The 17,878-nt window shown below is 45.8% G+C and overlaps 1 long non-coding RNA gene across 1 annotated transcript; it reads left to right on the top strand.

The window, feature by feature from the left end:
• Positions 1-4,672: 4,672 nt before the first annotated feature.
• Positions 4,673-17,439, top strand: LOC126937683 (uncharacterized). The gene is made up of 3 exons (XR_007719818.1): positions 4,673-4,867; positions 5,107-5,210; positions 17,079-17,439. It is a non-coding gene; the product is annotated as an uncharacterized LOC126937683 (long non-coding RNA).
• Positions 17,440-17,878: the final 439 nt, after the last annotated feature.

Raw genomic sequence — 17,878 nt, 5'->3', positions numbered from 1 at the left:
GGGCTCAATCCCGCAAGCCCCCTCTCCTCCTTCCCCTCGATTGCAAGTCCAGGCCTCTGGAACTTCAGACTGACGGGCTTCACAGTGAGGTTCCCATAATTCCCTCTTTGGTTTTCATTAATTTGCTGGAGCAGCTCATGGAACTTAGGGAAACACTTACTTGTATTTACCTGTTTATTATGAAGATATTTTATTTGATTTTTTTGAGATGGAGTTTCGCTCTTGTTGTCCAGGCTGGAGTGCAATGGCGCGATCTCGGCTCACCACAACCTCTGCCTCCCGGGTTCAAGCGATTCTCCTGCCTCAGCCTCCCAAGTAGCTGGGATTACAGGCATGTGCCACTACCCTTGGCTAATTTTGTATTTTTAGTAGAGACGGTTTCTCCATGTTGGCCAGGCTGATCTCAAACCCCTGACCTCAGGTGATCCACCCACCTCTGCCTCCCAAAGTGCTGGGATTACAGGCATGAATCACCACGCCCAGCCTTATTATGAAGATATGTTAAAGGATACAAATGAACACCCAGATGAAGGGATACACAGGCAGGTCTGGAAGGGTCCCTAGTGCAGGAGCTTCCGTCCCTGTGGAGCTGGGGTGCGCCACCCTTCCGGCATGTGGATGGGCTCTTGCTTACCTTCCTGTCAGCCTCCACGTGTTCAGCAAGCTGGAGGTAAGTCCTCCAAACTCTGTCCTTTTGGGTTTTTATGAAGGACTCATTTCCTAGGATGACTGACAACCATGTAGAAATGTGATTGGACAAAAAGCACATGATCTAAACCTGGCAAGGCCTGCTGTCTGTTCAGACTTCTCTCGGCCTCTCTTGTAGCCTTCCTTCCTCTAGGGTCGGGAGCTGGCCCCTCTGTGGACTGCGAGTCTTTTGACCACAATCCGATGAAGTCCTGCCTTCGACAGATGAAAGACGGGCAGGAGAAGGGCTGAGAGAGGTTCTGTTTCCTGAGGCCTGCCTCTGAGGCCCAAAGTGTCCCAACATTATAACAAAACACTGTAACAACGGTTATGGGAGTTATTAATACAAGCCAGAAACTGTGGACACACACACACATATATACACATGTATGTGTGTGTGTATGTATATATGTGTGTATATATATTGGTTTAGGACTTATATGTGTATGTGTGTGTGTGTGTGTGTGTATATATATATATAAAATCATAGTATCACACATAGGGTCACCTCTGCCATATTCTGTTGATAAGAGCAGCCTGCCCAAATTAAAAGGGTGGGAACACACACCCCCACTCCCTACCTGATGGGAGGGGCTGCAAAGAATTTGTGGCCATTTTTAAAAACTGCCGCGTGTCTCATACATGCTCTTCATTTGACCTCGTGAACATCTCTGGGCCTGCTTCTTTTCTTCGCCACCACTACCCTGTTCCAAACCATCCTCCCCCACCTGGACCACCTTGATATCCTCCCCCTGCTCACTCTGCACATGCCCTTATGCACTGCTCAGCCACCATCTATTCTCTGCCCTGCAAGCAGGGTGATTGTACAAACCCAAATCTGCTTATCGCCAGCCTCCAACCTTCGGAGGTTAAGATACAGAGTCCTGGGCTGGGGGCGGTGGCTCATGCCTGTAATCCCAGCACTTTGGGAAGCCAAGGTGGGTGGATTGCCTGAGGTCAGGAGTTCGAGACCAGTCTGGCCAACATGGTGAAACCCCCATCTCTATTAAAAATACAATAAAGGTAGCGGGACCTGGTGGCATGTGCCTGCAATCCCAGCTACTTGGGAGGCTAAGGCAGGGGAATTGCTTGAACTAGGGAGGTGGAGGTTGCAGTGAGCCTAGATCGCACCACTGCACCCCAGCCTGAGTGACACAGTGAGACTCCGTCTCGGGAAAAGAAAAAAAAAAAGATACAGAGTCTTTGCTTGGTCTAGAAGGCCCTGTGTGGTTTAGTCTCTGATGATATCTCTAGTTTCCTGACCCTGGGCTTCATTATCTTCCTGAGTGCTGGGTGCTGTCTAGTGCTTCAGGGCCTTTGCACATTCTGGCCCCTCTGCCTCAAATGCTCTTTGCGGACCCCACTAACCTTCACCCAGAAACCTCCTATTCATACCACTTACACATGGGAGGCTTCTCTATGCCCCAGAGTAAGTAGGAGCCCTGCTGTGATGTGGCCTTGCAGATCGCACCGTCAAGAGGTAGAGTCTATGCATGGGAGCTGGTCATGTGATTTGCTTTGCTCAATGCATCATTCACAAACATTAATACAAGAGAAAATTTGAAAAGTGGTTGTGCATCAGGGTCTGCTCTCTTGCTACGACTGGAAGCCCAAGACCACCAAGTCCTAACCAGCCTTCTGAACACTGGAAGGTCATGTGCAGAAGAGCTAAGGCTCCCTGGTGGAAGACCTGCTGACTGGCAGACACGTGTGAGGCCATCCTCCATCAGCCAGCAACAGCCCACCCCTTAACTGACCAGGGACAGAGGAGAGAGCTGAGCAGAGACCACACAAGCTGACCCAGCCTGGAAGCCCCTTCCAGCCCAGCTGACACACAGAATCACGTACAACAACAAAATGGTGGTGGATTTAAGCCACTGAATGTGAGGGGAAACTGATGGATATCCATGGAAGTTTTTTTTACTATCAATAACCTCATCAGACTATGAGCTTCATAAAGGCAGGCACCAGGTGTATCTGCTTGCAGCTTGATCACATATGTTTAAAACGGCACCCCACACGAAGTAGATTCTCCATAGTTATTTATTTGGAGAATTAATTAAGTAAATAAGTAAATAGTCTCCACTGGAGAGACAAAATTGGCTGTCAAGGTTTTGCAGCTCTTTTTTTTCTTTTTTTTTTTTGGGACAGAGTTTCGCTCTTGCTGCCTAGGCTGGGGTGCAATGGTATGATCTTGGCTCACCGCAACCTCTGCCTCCTGCGTTCAAGCGATTCTCCCGCCTCAGCCTCCCAAATAGGTGGGATTACAGGCATGTGCCACCATGCCTGGCTAATTTTGTATTCTTAATAGAGATGGCGTTTCTCCATGTTGGTCAGGCTGGTCTCGAACTCCTAAGCTCGTGATCCGCCCACCTTGGCCTCCCAAAGTGCTGGGATTATAGGCGTGAACCACCGCACCCAGCTGGTTTTGCAGCTCTTAAAAACAGTGACTCTACAACGTTTTTCTCACATTTGCTGGGGTCACTTTCTAAGGTGTATGGAATAGTCCTTTACAAACCAACTCCTTCCTCTCCCTGACAATGTGGATATTGCTTCCTCCCCTGTCTGTCGAGGTAGTTCGTCTGTACCTTAGTTTGAGTTTCCCCCCTGAGCACCAAGTTCAGAGCCAGGCTGTGGAACACATGGTAACTAACCCAATGTATCCCCTTCCTGCAGAGAATACACAAGTTCCAAGAAGGTCCACAGGGCCTCAGGGGAGGAGAACTGAGGTCTAATTGAAAGCCGCTCACCTCCAGCCCCAAGGTTTTTTTGACCCGGATAAAGTAAAACAAAGACAGCACAGTGAAATTAGAGGGAGGCAATGGCATTTTGCATACCTTAGTAACAGCATGTGGGGGCCTGTGGTGTCCTGTACGACTGCAGAGGACCAGGGAGCTTTCTGGGGCAATGGCCACATTGCCTCTGTGGTGGTGATTACCTGAGTATGCATATTCGTTGAAACTTAGCAACTGCACACTTAAAATAGGTGCAGCTTGTACATAAATCATTCTCCAAAACAGTGATTTTGGAAAGGCCTCATGTGGTCCTTTTCTCTTTCCTGGTTCCTTCTCTGATCACCTGCCAACAGTGCTCCCTGGTCCCCCGGGTTGGAAGCAAAGGGAAAACAGAAATGTCATTCACACGGATCCAGAAGTAAGTTGGCTCATACTGGTGCCTAGAAACACCTCCCCACACACCTTCCCACCAAGGAGCAGTTTGTCAGCCCATCTGTTCTGCCCTGTGTGTTTCTCTGGGCAGGAGTCATCCCACAACGATTGCATCCTCCAAACCCCAGAGGTTCAGTTGAGCTGAACCTCACCAAGCCTGAGGCAAGAAGATAAGCTCCCCCTACCCAAGTCCTTGACAAGGCAGGAGGAGGGGCTCACAGCACACAGCTGCCTGCAGAAGTCTTCCTCTCAAAGCTCTTTAACGTTCCTCCTTCTCGCCACGTGTATCTGCTCACCGCTTCATCACGGATGTTTAAATCAGCACCGTCTGTATTTTGGTCTGGCAGCTCACTTGGGAATGCAGCATCCTTGGAAATGTGGCGTCGGATGGATGCACCAATGTCCATCTCTTGCTACAAATGGCGACTGAACTTGTGGCCACCTGGGCTTTTTGTTCTGTTGGTGGTGGTTTTACCTCTGTTTTATACCACCTAGCATCCATTGACAATTGCAGCCCAATTTTTCCTCCATGATGGCTACTTCCCCAACTCCAGGTGGTTTCAGTAAAGAGGACTCCAGCAATGCACGGCCTAGGTTCAAGGGGTGAACAGGTCAGCCTTGCAGATATTCAAGGGAGAGCCACCTGGGCAGAGGGAAAGTTGTGGACTAAACTATGTCCTCCCAAAATTCGTATGTCGAAGCTCTAAGCCCCAGTGTGACTGCATTTGGAGACAGAATCTATAAGGAGGTAATAAAGGTTATGCGATGTCATAGGGTGGGCCCTGATCCAATAGAACTGTGTCCTTATAGGAACAGGAAGAAACACCAGGGATACCTCCCCTTATCTGCTCCTTCTCTCCCTCTCCCTCTCCCCCTCCTCCTCCCCTCTCCCTTCTCCCCTCTCCCATGAGAGGACACAGCCAGAAGGAGGCCATCTGCAAGCCAAGGAGAGACGCCTCACCAGCCATGGAATCTGTAGGCACCTTGATCTTGGACTTCCAGCCTCCAGAGCTGTGAGAAATGCATTTCTGTTGTTTAAGCTGCCCTGTCTGGATTCTGTTGTGGCACCCTGAGCTAAGACAGGGACTAATTGGGGCAAAGGCCCTGGGGGGGAACTGGAGGCAGGTTTGAAGGGTCCGGGGAGGAGGGGCCATGATCACCATGTGGAGGATGGCAGTAGGTGGACATGGGTTAGAAAGGTCGTGGGCCAGGCGGCCTCCTAGGCAGCTTCCTGATGTTGGCCTTTTCCTAGATGAAAGCCAGCCGTCGTCGGGAGCACACACACCGTATTACAAGGATCCCAGCCAGGCCCAGGAGGGGAAGCAAGGACACCCTAGAGGCAGAGGGCACTGGCAGGTAGCACCGTGGGGGATGAGAGGGGGCTGGAATCTAGATCCAACTTGAGAGGGGAGGACGCTGGAGGGTGGGATGTGAAAACAGGAGAGGACTCAGAGGTCATTGGAGGTCTGAACAAGTGCAAGGATAGAGGTGCCCCGAGATGACACAGGAGGCCTGGGCAGGGGCCGGTGTACAGGGGGAGATCCTGGGGTCTGGAGGCCTCGGGCCATGAAGCTCTTACCAGCAAAGGCGGTGCGCGCCCTGAAACCACGCGAAGGCAGCGCTGGCGGGAGGCAGCGGCCCCAGAGTCAGGACCGAGGAGGCCCGGGCTGGCTGCCAAGGTCAACCAGGTGGAGGCCTTCGGGGCTCGGCAAGAGCAGTTCTGTCACCTGGCGGAGCCTGGCGTCTGCCTGCCCGATGGGGAGGAACCGCAGGCGGCGACCGCGGACAGAATGTCCAGGGTTCTGGGCGAGGAATGGAGAATGAGGCGGAGCTGGGCTGCAGGAGACGGAGGCTGAGAGAGACGGCCTGGCGGGAGATGCAGGGGCCCGCGGCAGGGCCCTGGAAGCTCCAGGAGGGAGGAGGGACGTGGTGGTGGCGGGGGAGGGCAAGGGCTGGGGCCCGGGCTCCTTCCGCAGAGCCTGCGGGTACGGCAGCCTGAGGCGTCAGACTGAGCACGGGGGGCTCCCCCCCCCCCCCCGGCAGAGGAAAGGAAGGGAGGATGGAATGAGAGCGTCTGCAAGGGGCAGAAAGACAAGGGACGGCGAGCAGAGCCGAGGGAGTGCGCGCTAGCCCCGGAAGAGGATGCGCTGGGCTGGCTGCTGAGCCACGGTGAGGAGCTGCAAGGGCTCGCGGCGCTGGAAATGCTGCGGCAGAAACTGGAAGTCTCCTCCTAGGTTGGCTTAGGAGAAGAGGGGTGCACCCTGGTCACCCTCGCACCTCCGGGGCGCCACGCGCTCGCTGGCGGGAGGGCAGAGGGAGGCGGGAAGGAGACGCGAAGGCGCTGCGATCCCGGGCACGCAGCCCTGTAGGCGTGGAGGCTGCTGGAGCGGCCGGGCAGCTTCTCGGCGACTCCACGCGTGAGTGCAGAGATGCTGCAGGCAGGCAGCGCTCACAAAAGCAGCTCCGCTCACAAAAATACGGCTACGTAGGCGCCGAGCAGCCGTCTGCTTTGACACCACTCGACCCTGCCAAAAAAGAGCGATTGATGGGATCATAAGGGCGGGAGGTGGGAGGGAAGGCGGGGAGTGGGCAATGACCCGAGCCTGGCTTTCCATCCCAGGACAGCGTGGTGTTCTCAAGGGAATTTAGCCAAACATTTCGTCCTAACCTCAACAACAGGTCCTCGTGAGTCCTCATACAGCCTATCCTTAGGCGGTAACAGGCTGCAGCTGTTGAAGTCTAATTTCACTCTATTGATCGATACTTTCAATAGAATGTTTTCTGATTAATTCTGTGCCTTTCGTTTTACTCTGGACATGTTTCAAGATAGTGTATTAATAGGACTCTGGTGTTATGTATTCAATCAATTTATAGATGAAACCTGGAAAACTCAAATATGGTTACAGGACTGGATTAAATGATATTTACTTTGACAATAGAGAAATAAAAGTATACTGGACTGATGGAAATATTCTAAAACTATATTGCAGTGATGGTTACACAACTCTACAGATTTACTGACAATGGGTGAAATTAGTAACATGTAAAAAATACCAGCTGTTAAAAATGAAAAAATATATATCAGTAAAAAAAATAAATACGTGTCTAACTGGAAGAACGTAGGATACAGAAGCTGGGGGGAAAGAGGGAAGGGTAGGGGGACTAAGACCCTCATTCACATCGTGGTGTGGAAGTTTATACAGTCTAAGTTTACAGAACAAGAAATTCAAGTTCAAGCATATTAAACCTAGTTAACCGGCCGGGCGCGGTGGCTCAAGCCTGTAATCCCAGCACTTTGGGAGGCCGAGACGGGCGGATCACGAGGTCAGGAGATCGAGACCATCCTGGCTAACACGGTGAAACCCCGTCTCTACTAAAAAAAATACAAAAAACTAGCCGGGCGAGGTGGCGGGCGCCTGTAGTCCCAGCTACTCGGGAGGCTGAGGCAGGAGAATGGCGCAAACCCGGGAGGCGGAGCTTGCAGTGAGCTGAGATCCAGCCACTGCACTCCAGCCTGGGCAACAGAGCCAGACTCCGTCTCAAAAAAAAAAAAAAAACAAAAACAAAAAAAACCTAGTTAACCTATAGGAAAACTGACTATAATAATATAAGCACAACAAATTAGGAGGAAGAAGATAAGTAGCCTTAATCAGCTAAACCTTCATCTTTCATAATGGAAAGCCACTGCAAAAGAAATCGAGGTTGATAAATACAGAAGCTTGATAAGTGTATTATTACTTAAAATTTTGAATTTTGAAAGGAACTCCCCAAAATCTAAAAATGCTAATTGTTAAAAAAAATTTTTTGAGATAGGGTGTCTCTCTGTCACCCAGGCTGGAGCAGAATGGTGTGATCATAGCACACCACAGCCTCTCTGACTCCTGGGCTCAAGTGATCTTCACATCTCAGCCTCCTGAGTAACTGTGACTACAGGTGGGCGCCACCACACCCAGCTGATTTGTTTTATAGAGAAGAGGTCACGCTGTGTTGCCCAGGCTGGTCTCAAATTCTTGGCCTCAAGCAGTCCTCCCACTTCAACTCCTGAAGTGTTGGGACCACAGGCATGAGCCACCGTGCCAGCCTAAATTTTTGCCTTTAGAAATTGTCCCATGAATTCCTGGATTGGCATAACAGTTGGTCTTGTCTTAATAGAAGAGATGTTGAAATAATCTGTCACCTTCACACAGCCAGGCATGTGCACACACGTGCATGTCTGTGCATGTCCGTATGTGTGCACATGTCACATGAATGTGCAAGTGTGTGCAAATGTGCAAGTGTTTGTGCTTGTCTGTGTCCATGTGTGTTCATGTGTATGTGTGTATGTATGTTTTAAGAGACCTATAAAATCAAAAGAAAAACTAGCCTCAAAGTAAAATTACAAAAAATCCCCACACATATTTACAGTAATCACTGTCTTTCATTTCTTGAATAAATATTAAACTTTGATTATCTGAGATGCTTTTATATTTAGGAAACTAGTTAATACAGATTAAATTACATTTCGGTATTTCAAATATTTTCCTAAATCTCAATGACTTTTATTACTGAATCTGCTGCTAAAGGTCTTGGTACAATTAAATTTTAACACGTTTTTTTAAAGGAAGGGAGAAATTTTTATTTTTCTAATTTTATGCTTCTAATTTATATTCTGCACATTAAGTGCTATGGAAACTTATCTTTAGGATATCAGTATTTATTTATTTATTTATTTATTTATTTATTTATTTTTTGAGATGGAGTCTCGCTCTGTCGCCCAGGCTGGAGTGCAGTGGCCGGATCTCAGCTCACTGCAAGCTCCGCCTCCTGGGTTTACGCCATTCTCCTGCCTCAGCCTCCCGAGTAGCTGGGACTACAGGCGCCCGTCACCTCACCCGGCTAGTTTTTTGTATTTTTAGTAAAGACGGGGTTTCACCGTGTTAGCCAGGATGGTCTCGATCTCCTGACCTCGTGATTCGCCCGTCTCGGCCTCCCAAAGTGCTGGGATTACAGGCTTGAGCCACCACGCCCGGCCGGATATCAGTATTTAACTTGGGCAATATTATTTCATCTGTATTTATTTGGAGAAATACAACTTAGGTGTCTGCTCATAAACATCAAAAATGTGCCAAATGAGAAACTAGGGCATTAACAATCAGAATTTATTTTTTTTTAAATTTTGATGGTTTTGGGGGTATAGGTGGTTTTGGTTACATGAATAAGTTCTTTAGTGGTGGTTTCTGAGATTTTAGTGCACCCGTCTCCCAAGCAGTGTACACTGTACCCAATGTGTAGTCTTTTATCCCTTGCCCCCTCCCCACCTTCCCCACTGAGTCAAAAGTCCATTATACCATTCTGTGCCTTTGCATCCTCATAGTTTAGCTCCTACTTATAAGTGAAAACACACAATATTTGGTTTTCCATCCCTGAGTTACTTCACTTAGAACAATGGCCTCCAGCTCCATCCAAGTGGTTGCAAAAGACATTATTTCATTCCTTTTTAGGGCTGAGTAGTATTCCATGGTGTATATGTACCACATTTTCTTTATTCATTGGTTGATGGGCACTTAGGTTGGTTCCATGTCTTTGCGGTTGTGAATTGTACTGCGTGTGCATGTCTTTTTCACATAATGACTCGTTTTCCTTTGAGTAGATACCCAGCAGTGGGATTGCCAAATCAAATGGTAGTTCTACATTTAATTCTTTAAGGAATCTCCACACTGTTTTCCACAGTGGTTGTACTAATTTACGTTCCCACCAGCAGTGTAAAAGTGTTTCCTTTTCACCACATCCATGCCAACATCTGTTGTTTTTTGACTTTTTAATTATGGCCATTCTTGCAGGAGTAAGGTTGCATCTCACTGTGGTTTTAAGTTGCATTTCCCTGATGATCTGTGATGTTAAGCATTTTTTCATGTTTGTTGGCCATTCGTATGTTTTCTTTCGAGAAATGTTTATTCATGTTCTTTGCCCACTTTTGGATGGGATGATGATGATGATGATTATTATTATTATTATTTTCTTGCTGATTTGAGTTCTGTGTAGATTCTGGATACTAGACCTTTGTTGGATGCAGTCTGCAAGTATTTTCTCCCACTCTGTGGGTTTTCTGTTTACTCTGCTGATTATTTCTTTTGCTGTGCCGAGCTTTTTAGTTTAATTAGGTTCCATTAATCTTTGTTTTTGTTGAATTTGCTTTTAGGGTCTTAGTCATGAATTCTTTGCCTAAGCCAATGTCCAGAAGAGTTCTTCTGATGTTATCTTCTAGAATTTTTATAGTTTGGGGTCTTCGATTTAAGTCTGATGTTGTTTAGATATGTGTCCAGGTGTGCACCAAATCTCATGTTGAATTGTAATCCCCAGTGTTGGAGGTGGGGGCTGATGAAGGGTGACTGAGTCATGTGGGTGGCATTCTCATGAATGGGTTAGCACCAGCCCCTTGGTGCTGTTCTCATGATAGAGTTCTCAGGAGATCTGGTTGTTTAGAATCTAGTGTGTGGCACCTCCCCACCGTCTCTCTCTCTCTCTTCTTTGTGCTCCAGCCATGTAAGACATGCCTGTGCGGGCTTGGCCTTTGCCTGCTGCCATGATTGAAAGTTTCCTGAGGCCTCGTCAGAAGCCGAGCAGATGCCAGCATCATACTTCCTCTAAAGCCTATGGAACCATGAGCCAATTAAACCTCTTCTCTTTATAAATTATGCAGTTTCAGGTATTTCTTTATAGCAATGTGAGAACAGACTAATACTAAGTGTTTGACCATCTTGAGTTGATTTTTGTATAAGGTGAGAGATGGAGATCCAGTTTCATTCTTCTACGTGTGGCTTGCCAGTTTTCCCAGCACCATTTATTGAATAGAGTGTCCTTTCCTCAATTCATGTTTTTGTATGTTTTGTCAAATATCAATTGGCCATAAGTATTTGACTTTATTTCTGGGTTCTATATTCTGTTCCATTGGTCTATGTGCCTAGTTTTCTTTTTTTTTCTTTTTTTTTTTTTTAGACGGAGTCTAGCTCTTGTCTCCCAGGCTGGAGTGCAGTGGTGCACTCTCAGCTCACTGCAACCTCTTCCTCCTGGGGTCAAGCGATTCTCTTGCCTCAGCCTCCCCAGTAGCTGGGATTACAGGTGCCTGCCACCACACCGGCTTATTTTTTGTATTTTTAGTAGAGATGGGGTTTCACCGTGTTACCCAGGATGGTCTTGATCTCCTGACCTCGTGATCTGCCCGCCTCAGCCTCCCAAAGTGCTGGGATTACAAGTGTGAGCCACTACGCCTGGCCTACATGCCTATTTTTATACTAGTACCATGCTGTTTTGGTAACTATAACCTTGTAGTATGATTTGAAATCAGGTAATGTGGTGCCTCCAAATTTGTTCTTTTTGTTTAGTATTATTGCTTTGGCTATGCAGGCTCTTTTTTGGTTCTATATGAATTTTAGGATTGTTTTTTCTAGTTCTGTGAAGAATGATGATATTTTGGTGGGAATTGCATTGAATCTGTAGATTGCTTTGGGCAGTATGGTCATTTTCACAATATTTATATGTCCCGTCCGTGAGCATGAGATGTGTTTCCATTTGTTTCTGTCATCTATGATTTCTTTCAGCAGTGTTTTGTAGTATTCCTTGTAGAGATCTTCCTCCTCCTTGGTTAAGTATATTCCTAAGTGTTTTATTTTTGCAGCTGTTGTAAAATGGATTGAGTTCTTGATTTGATGTGATTTTCATCTTGGTCGTTGTTGGTATATAGCAGTACTGCTGATTTGTATACATGGATTTTGTATCCTGAGACTTGATTGAATTTGTTTATTAGATCTAGAGGCTTTTAGGATGAGTCTTTAGGGTTTCTTAAGTATACATTCATCATCGGCAAATAGCGACAGTTTTACTTCCTCTTTTCCAGTTTGGATGCCTTTCATTTCTTTCTTTTCTCTGATTGCTCTGGCCAGGATTTACAGTACTGTGTGGAATAGAAGTGGTGAGAGGGGGCATCATTCTCTTGTTCCAGTTCTCTGGGGGAATGCTTTCAACTTTCCCCCATTCAGTATGATGTTGCGTGTGGGTTTGTCATATATGGCTTTTACTACTTTCAGGTAAGTCCATTCTATGCCTACTTTGTTGAAGGTTTTTGTTATAAAGGGATACTGGATTTTATGAAATGCTTTTTCTGCATCTATTGAGATGACCATATGGTTTTTGTTTTTAATTCTATTTATATGATGTCTCACATTTATTGACTTGCATATGTTAAGCCATCCCTGTATCACTGGGATGAAATCCACTGGATCACAATGTATTATCTTTTTGATATGCTGCTGGCTTCAGTTCGCTAGTATTTTGTTGAGGATTTTTGCATCTATATTCAGCAGGGATATTGGTCTGTAGTTTTCTTTTTTTCTTATGTCCTTTCCTGGTTTTGGTAGTAGGGTGATACTGGCTCCACAGAATGATTTGGGGAGGATTTCCTCTGTCTCTATCTTTTGAAATAGTTTCTGTAGGATTGGTACCGATTCTTTGAATGTCTGCTAGAATTTATCTGTGAATCCATCTGGTCCTGGACTTTTTTTGTTGTTGTTGGCAATTTTTTAAATTACTGCTTCAATCTCACTGCTTGTTATTGGTCTCTTCCGGGTTTCTATTTCTTCCTGATTTAATCTAGGAGGGTTGTATACTTCCAGGAATTTGTCCATTTCCTCTAGGTTTTCTAGTTTCTGCATATACAGGTGTTCAAGGCAGCCTTTAAATCTTTTGTATTTCTGTGATATCAGCTGTAATACCTCCTGTTTCATTTCTAATTGAGCTCATTTGGATCTTCTCTCTTCTTTTCTTGGTTAATCTCACTAATGATCTATGAATTTTATCGTGTCAAAGAACCAGCTTTTTGTTACAATCAGAATTTTTAGATTTACCCACATACTTTTTCTTTTAACTTGCTATTGGGTTAATTTATATATAGCATTTACCCTTAAGGTTGTTGAAACATCCTATCAAGGTGTTATGCAGGAGTTTACATCTTTTGCATAAGTGGTGCCCTGGGTTGCACTTATTTTGACCAAATGAAAAACAAACACCGCTGGCACCATACACTAAACTATCTTTGTATCATAGGTTGTAAGACTTGGTGAAAGCCAAAGGGAACCTTTAAGATTGGAGGGACCCAATAGTAGTTCATCTTTGGGCTTACAGAAAGAAAAAAAAATTGACCTGTACTACATTTCACATCTACAAATAGTGTTTCAGCAGCTGAAGCCTTTTTACTTCTAAAACTTATTACACTAGGATTTACTTTGAAATATAGTTTACAGGCCGGGCGCGGTGGCTCAAGCCTGTAATCCCAGCACTTTGGGAGGCCGAGGCGGGCGGATCACAAGGTCAGGAGATCGAGACCACAGTGAAACCCCGTCTCTACTAAAAATACAAAAAATTAGCCGGGCTTGGTGGCAGGCGCCTGTAGTCCCAGCTACTCAGGAGGCTGAGGCAGGAGAATGGCATGAACCCAGGAGGCGGAGCTTGCAGTGAGCCGAGATCGCGCCACTGCACTCCAGCCTGGGCAACAGCGTGAGACTCCGTCTCTCAAAAAAAAAAAAAAAAAAAAAAAGAAATATAGTTTACAACCAAATCAAGTATAATATACAGACACTGGCACTTTAGCACAAGGGCAAACTTTTTAAAACTTTGTTTTGGACCTTTAAAATTAGACCATAGTAAAAAAAACAGTCCACACTCTTACATTCAGCAAATTCATACTAAAATATCTCATTCCTGTAGGATAAAGACCAAGAAAACTTTACATATGCTACAAGTTTATTACATGTATTTACACGGCTCTTTCTTCCTTACTTATTTAAAATTTTCACATTATACAACTCCCCAAAGTAAGTGTCCTCTCCCCAAAGCAAGCTTTGCAGAAACAATGAGGCCAGATCACCGTAAGAATAGCTTGTGCAGGCCGGGCATGGTGGCTCATGCCTGTAAGCCCAGCACTTTGGGAGGCCCAGGTAGGCAGATCACCTGAGCTCAGGAGTTTGAGACCACCCTGGCCAACATGGCAAAACCCCATCTCTACTAAAAATACAAAGATTAGCCAGGTGTGGTGGCATGTGCCTGTTATCCCAGCTACTTGGGAGGCTGAGGCACGAGAAACGCTTGAACCCTGGAGGGGGAAATTGCAGTGAGCTGAGATGGCACCTCTGCACTCCAGCTTGGGCGACAGAGCAAGACTCTGTCTCAAAAAAAAAAAAAAAAAAAAAAAAAAAGAATAGCTTATGCAGTGCTATAATACAAAAATGTATTTTGAAAGCTGTTGAGTCACTATTAAATAATGTTTCTATGAAAATAGTTTTGGTGTATTTGTTGACAGACACCTATCCAATGCATTTGAGAAAGAGAGCTATTGGGGTATACTGTGCCTCATTCTAATGAGCCCCAAGTACCCTTTCCACCTTCATCACTGTACAGTTTACTAAAATGCAACTATTAGGAAAAGTTCATCTTTTCATTTTACAGTACATCAGGTTGTTGGCATATTACTGTCTTGGCTATTTCTAGTATACTAAACATTTAGATGTTTACCTACTTCTCAATCTTTATATTCTTAGCTAGATGCTTATAATCTGATTCACTAACTTTCAGCCATTTACTGTCCATGATTGATAATCTTATATTACTATTTTCCTCAAACCAACAATAGAAAAAGTTGGTTCCTTTACCACTCCCTATGTCTAAACATGAATGGTTTCACTTAAAAGTTACTCAGTTGAGTACACTTACTATCAAGTATAATTATTAATTTAATTACTTTAAGTTGTACTGATGCTACCATTACATCACAGTGCACCCAACACATAAAGCAACATGTAAAGCAAATGAGATGAGGTCTAATTGTGTGTGTGTGTGTATAGATAGATAGATATGTATATATATAGTTCGTTTGTTTGCTTTTTGAGATGGAGTCTTGCTCTGTCATCCAGGCTGGAATGCCGTGGCATGATCTCGGCTCACTGGAACCTCCACCTCCTGGGTTCAAGTGATTCTTCTGCCTTGGCCTCCCAAGTGGCTGGGATTACAGGCACGTGCCACCATGCTCAGCTAATTTTTGTATTTTTAGTAGAGATGGGGTTTCACCATGTTGGCCAGGCTGGTCTCAAACTCCTGACCTCAGGTGACCTGCCTCCCTTGGCCTCCCAAAGTGCTGGGATGACAGGCATGAGCCACTACATCCGGGTATAGTTTTTACATTAATTAGCAGTTCTATGCAAATAGATTAATTACCTGGTGAATTTGTTTCAGACCAATTGACATCTGTAAACATAATTAAATTTAAACATAAATACTTTATCTTATTTTATATCTGCACTTTCTGTTTTTTTTGAGACAGGGTCTCACTCTGAGATGGAGTTTTGCTTTTGTTGCCCAGGCTGGAGTGCAGTGGCATGATCTTGGCTCACCGCAACCTCTACCTCCTGAGTTCAAGCAATTCTTGTGCCTCAGCCTCCCGAGTAGCTGGGATTACAGGCGTGTGCCACTATGCCTAGCTGATTTTTGTGTTTTTAGTAGAGATGGGATTTCACCATGTTGGACAGGCTGGTTTTGAACTCCTGACCTTAAATGATCCACCTGCCTCAGCCTCTCAAAGTGCTGGGATTACAGGCATGAGCCAATGTGCCTGGCCTATATCTGCACTTTAGATTTTAGGTTGAAATGTTCTTATTTTCTTATCTAAAGGATTAAAGACAACAGGAAGTGTATTAGTCCATTTTTGCATTGCCATAAAGAAATACCTGAGACTGGGTAATTTATAAAGAAAAGAGGTTTAATTGACTCACAGTTTCACAGTTCCACAGGCTGTATAGGAAGTATGATGGCATCAGCTTCTGGGAAGGCCTCTAGGGAGGGAACTTACAATCATGTTGGAAAGCAAAGGAAGAATGAGCACTTCACATGACAGGAATGGGAGGAAGGCAGGGAGATGTCACACACTTTTAAACAACCAGATCTCATGAGAACTCACTCACTATCACAAGAACAGCACCAAGAAGGAAATCTGCCCCCATGATCCAATCACCTCCCACTAGGCCCCACCTCCAACATTGGTGATTACAATTCTACATGAGATTTGGGCAGGGACACAGATCCAAACCGTGTCAGGAACCCAGTGGTTTGGTGGTCAGGGAAGAACACCTGGTGATGGCAGCTCACTGCATTTGGCTCTGGCATCGTTCTGCTTAGCTTCATTTTTTTTTTTTTTTTTAAGGTGAAGTTTCACTCTTGTTGCCCAGGCTGGAGTGCAATGGTACGATCTTGGCTCACTGCAACCTCTGCCTCCCAGGTTCAAGCCATTCTCGTGCTTCAGCCTCCCGAGTAGCTGGGATTACAGTTGCCCACCACCACGCCTGGCTAGTTTTTTGTATTTTTAGTAGAGACAGGATTTCACCATGTTGGCCAGGCTGGTCTCGAACTCCTGACTGCAGATGATCCACCCGCTTCTGCCTCCCAAAGTGCTGGGATTGCAGGTGTGAGCCACTGCACCTGGCCGTAACTTGAGATCTTAAACTGGGACTTGATAAACTAGAGCTCCAGTTTGACTATTTGGAAAAGTTTTGTTAGTCCCCTTCTTGCATGGCTTGCATGCAGTTGCTGATGAGTTGTAACCCTGTCCTCTCTCTTCTTACAAACAGTCTTCATCGGGGAATTCTGATCCTTGGTCTTCTGTTAAGCTACTGGTGGTTCTTACTATCCTTTCTAGATGGAGGAGCTGGGTTATTATTCCTCTCTCCACCACCTGTCTTCAGCTCCTTTGTCACCTTTCTGTCTGCTTTTCAGCTTGCAGGATTTCTTTTTTTTTTTTTTTTTTTTTTTTTTTTTTTTTTTTTGAGACGGAGTCTCGCTCTACCGCCCAGGCTGGAGTGCAGTGGCCGGATCTCAGCTCACTGCAAGCTCCGCCTCCCGGGTTTACGCCATTCTCCTGCCTCAGCCTCCCGAGCAGTTGGGACTACAGGCGCCTGCCACCGCGCCCGGCTAGTTTTTTTGTATTTTTTTAGTAGAGACGGGGTTTCACCGTGTTAGCCAGGATGGTCTCGATCTCCTGACCTCGTGATCCGCCCGTCTCGGCCTCCCAAAGTGCTGGGACTACAGGCTTGAGCCACCGCGCCCGGCCAGCTTGCAGGATTTCTACTACCTGTCCTTTTCCTTGGTGTCAAGCCCAGGACAATAGGTGTTGCTTTCTGACAGATCCTTTGCTTTGTCTCGATATAGGATTTTTCATGGGCCGATCTGCTGAATTCAGCCTAGGAGCTGAGGCCAACATCTGAGTTTCCTCAGCACACAGGTTTGAAAGAAGTCCTAGCAACTTCAAGCTCAGAACCATGGGTGGCAGTGGCTCTCTCTCCCTTTCCAGAGAGAGTCAAAACCTCCCTCCCTTTCCAGAGAGAGTCAAGGTCTGGAACAAACAAAGCCCACAAGCACCAATGACCAAGCTGCTGACTACTCCAACATCTCCAACTCAACCTCCTCTTTCTGCCTCTACCCAAATTTTAAAACTTTTAAATATGGGTTTAAAAATGGTGATGAGTAAAGTTGCATCCAAGTGTATCAAATAAAATTAAATATCCATAAATGCTGTAATAATTCCTGCTTTGATGCTGAACTAAAGCATTTTCTGCTGGGTGTGGTGGCTCACGCCTGTAATCCCAGCACTTTGGGAGGCCAAGGCGGGCAGATCGTGAGGTCAGGAGTTCAAGACCAGCCTGGCCAACATGGTGAAACCCCATCTCTACTAAAAATACAAAAATTAGCCGGGTGTGGTGGCAGGCATCTGTAGTTCCAGCTACTCGGGAGGCTGAGGCAGGAGAATCACTTGAACCTGGGAGATGCGAGGTTGCAGTGAGCCGAGATGGCACCACTGCACTCCAGTCTGGGCAACAAGCGAGATTCCATCTCCAAAAAAAAAAAAAAAAAAAAAAAAGGAATTTATTTTCCATTTATATTTCACATAGTCTCACTTCATATTTCAGCTCTCTTGCCTCTGGTACCTGGAGTCCTTGGCTAGTACTGAA

Source organism: Macaca thibetana, chromosome 15 (assembly GCF_024542745.1).
Source record: "Macaca thibetana thibetana isolate TM-01 chromosome 15, ASM2454274v1, whole genome shotgun sequence".
Taxonomy (NCBI): Eukaryota; Metazoa; Chordata; class Mammalia; order Primates; family Cercopithecidae; genus Macaca; species Macaca thibetana.
Note: the sequence above shows the minus strand (reverse complement) of the source record. Positions and strands in the feature narration are given on the sequence as shown.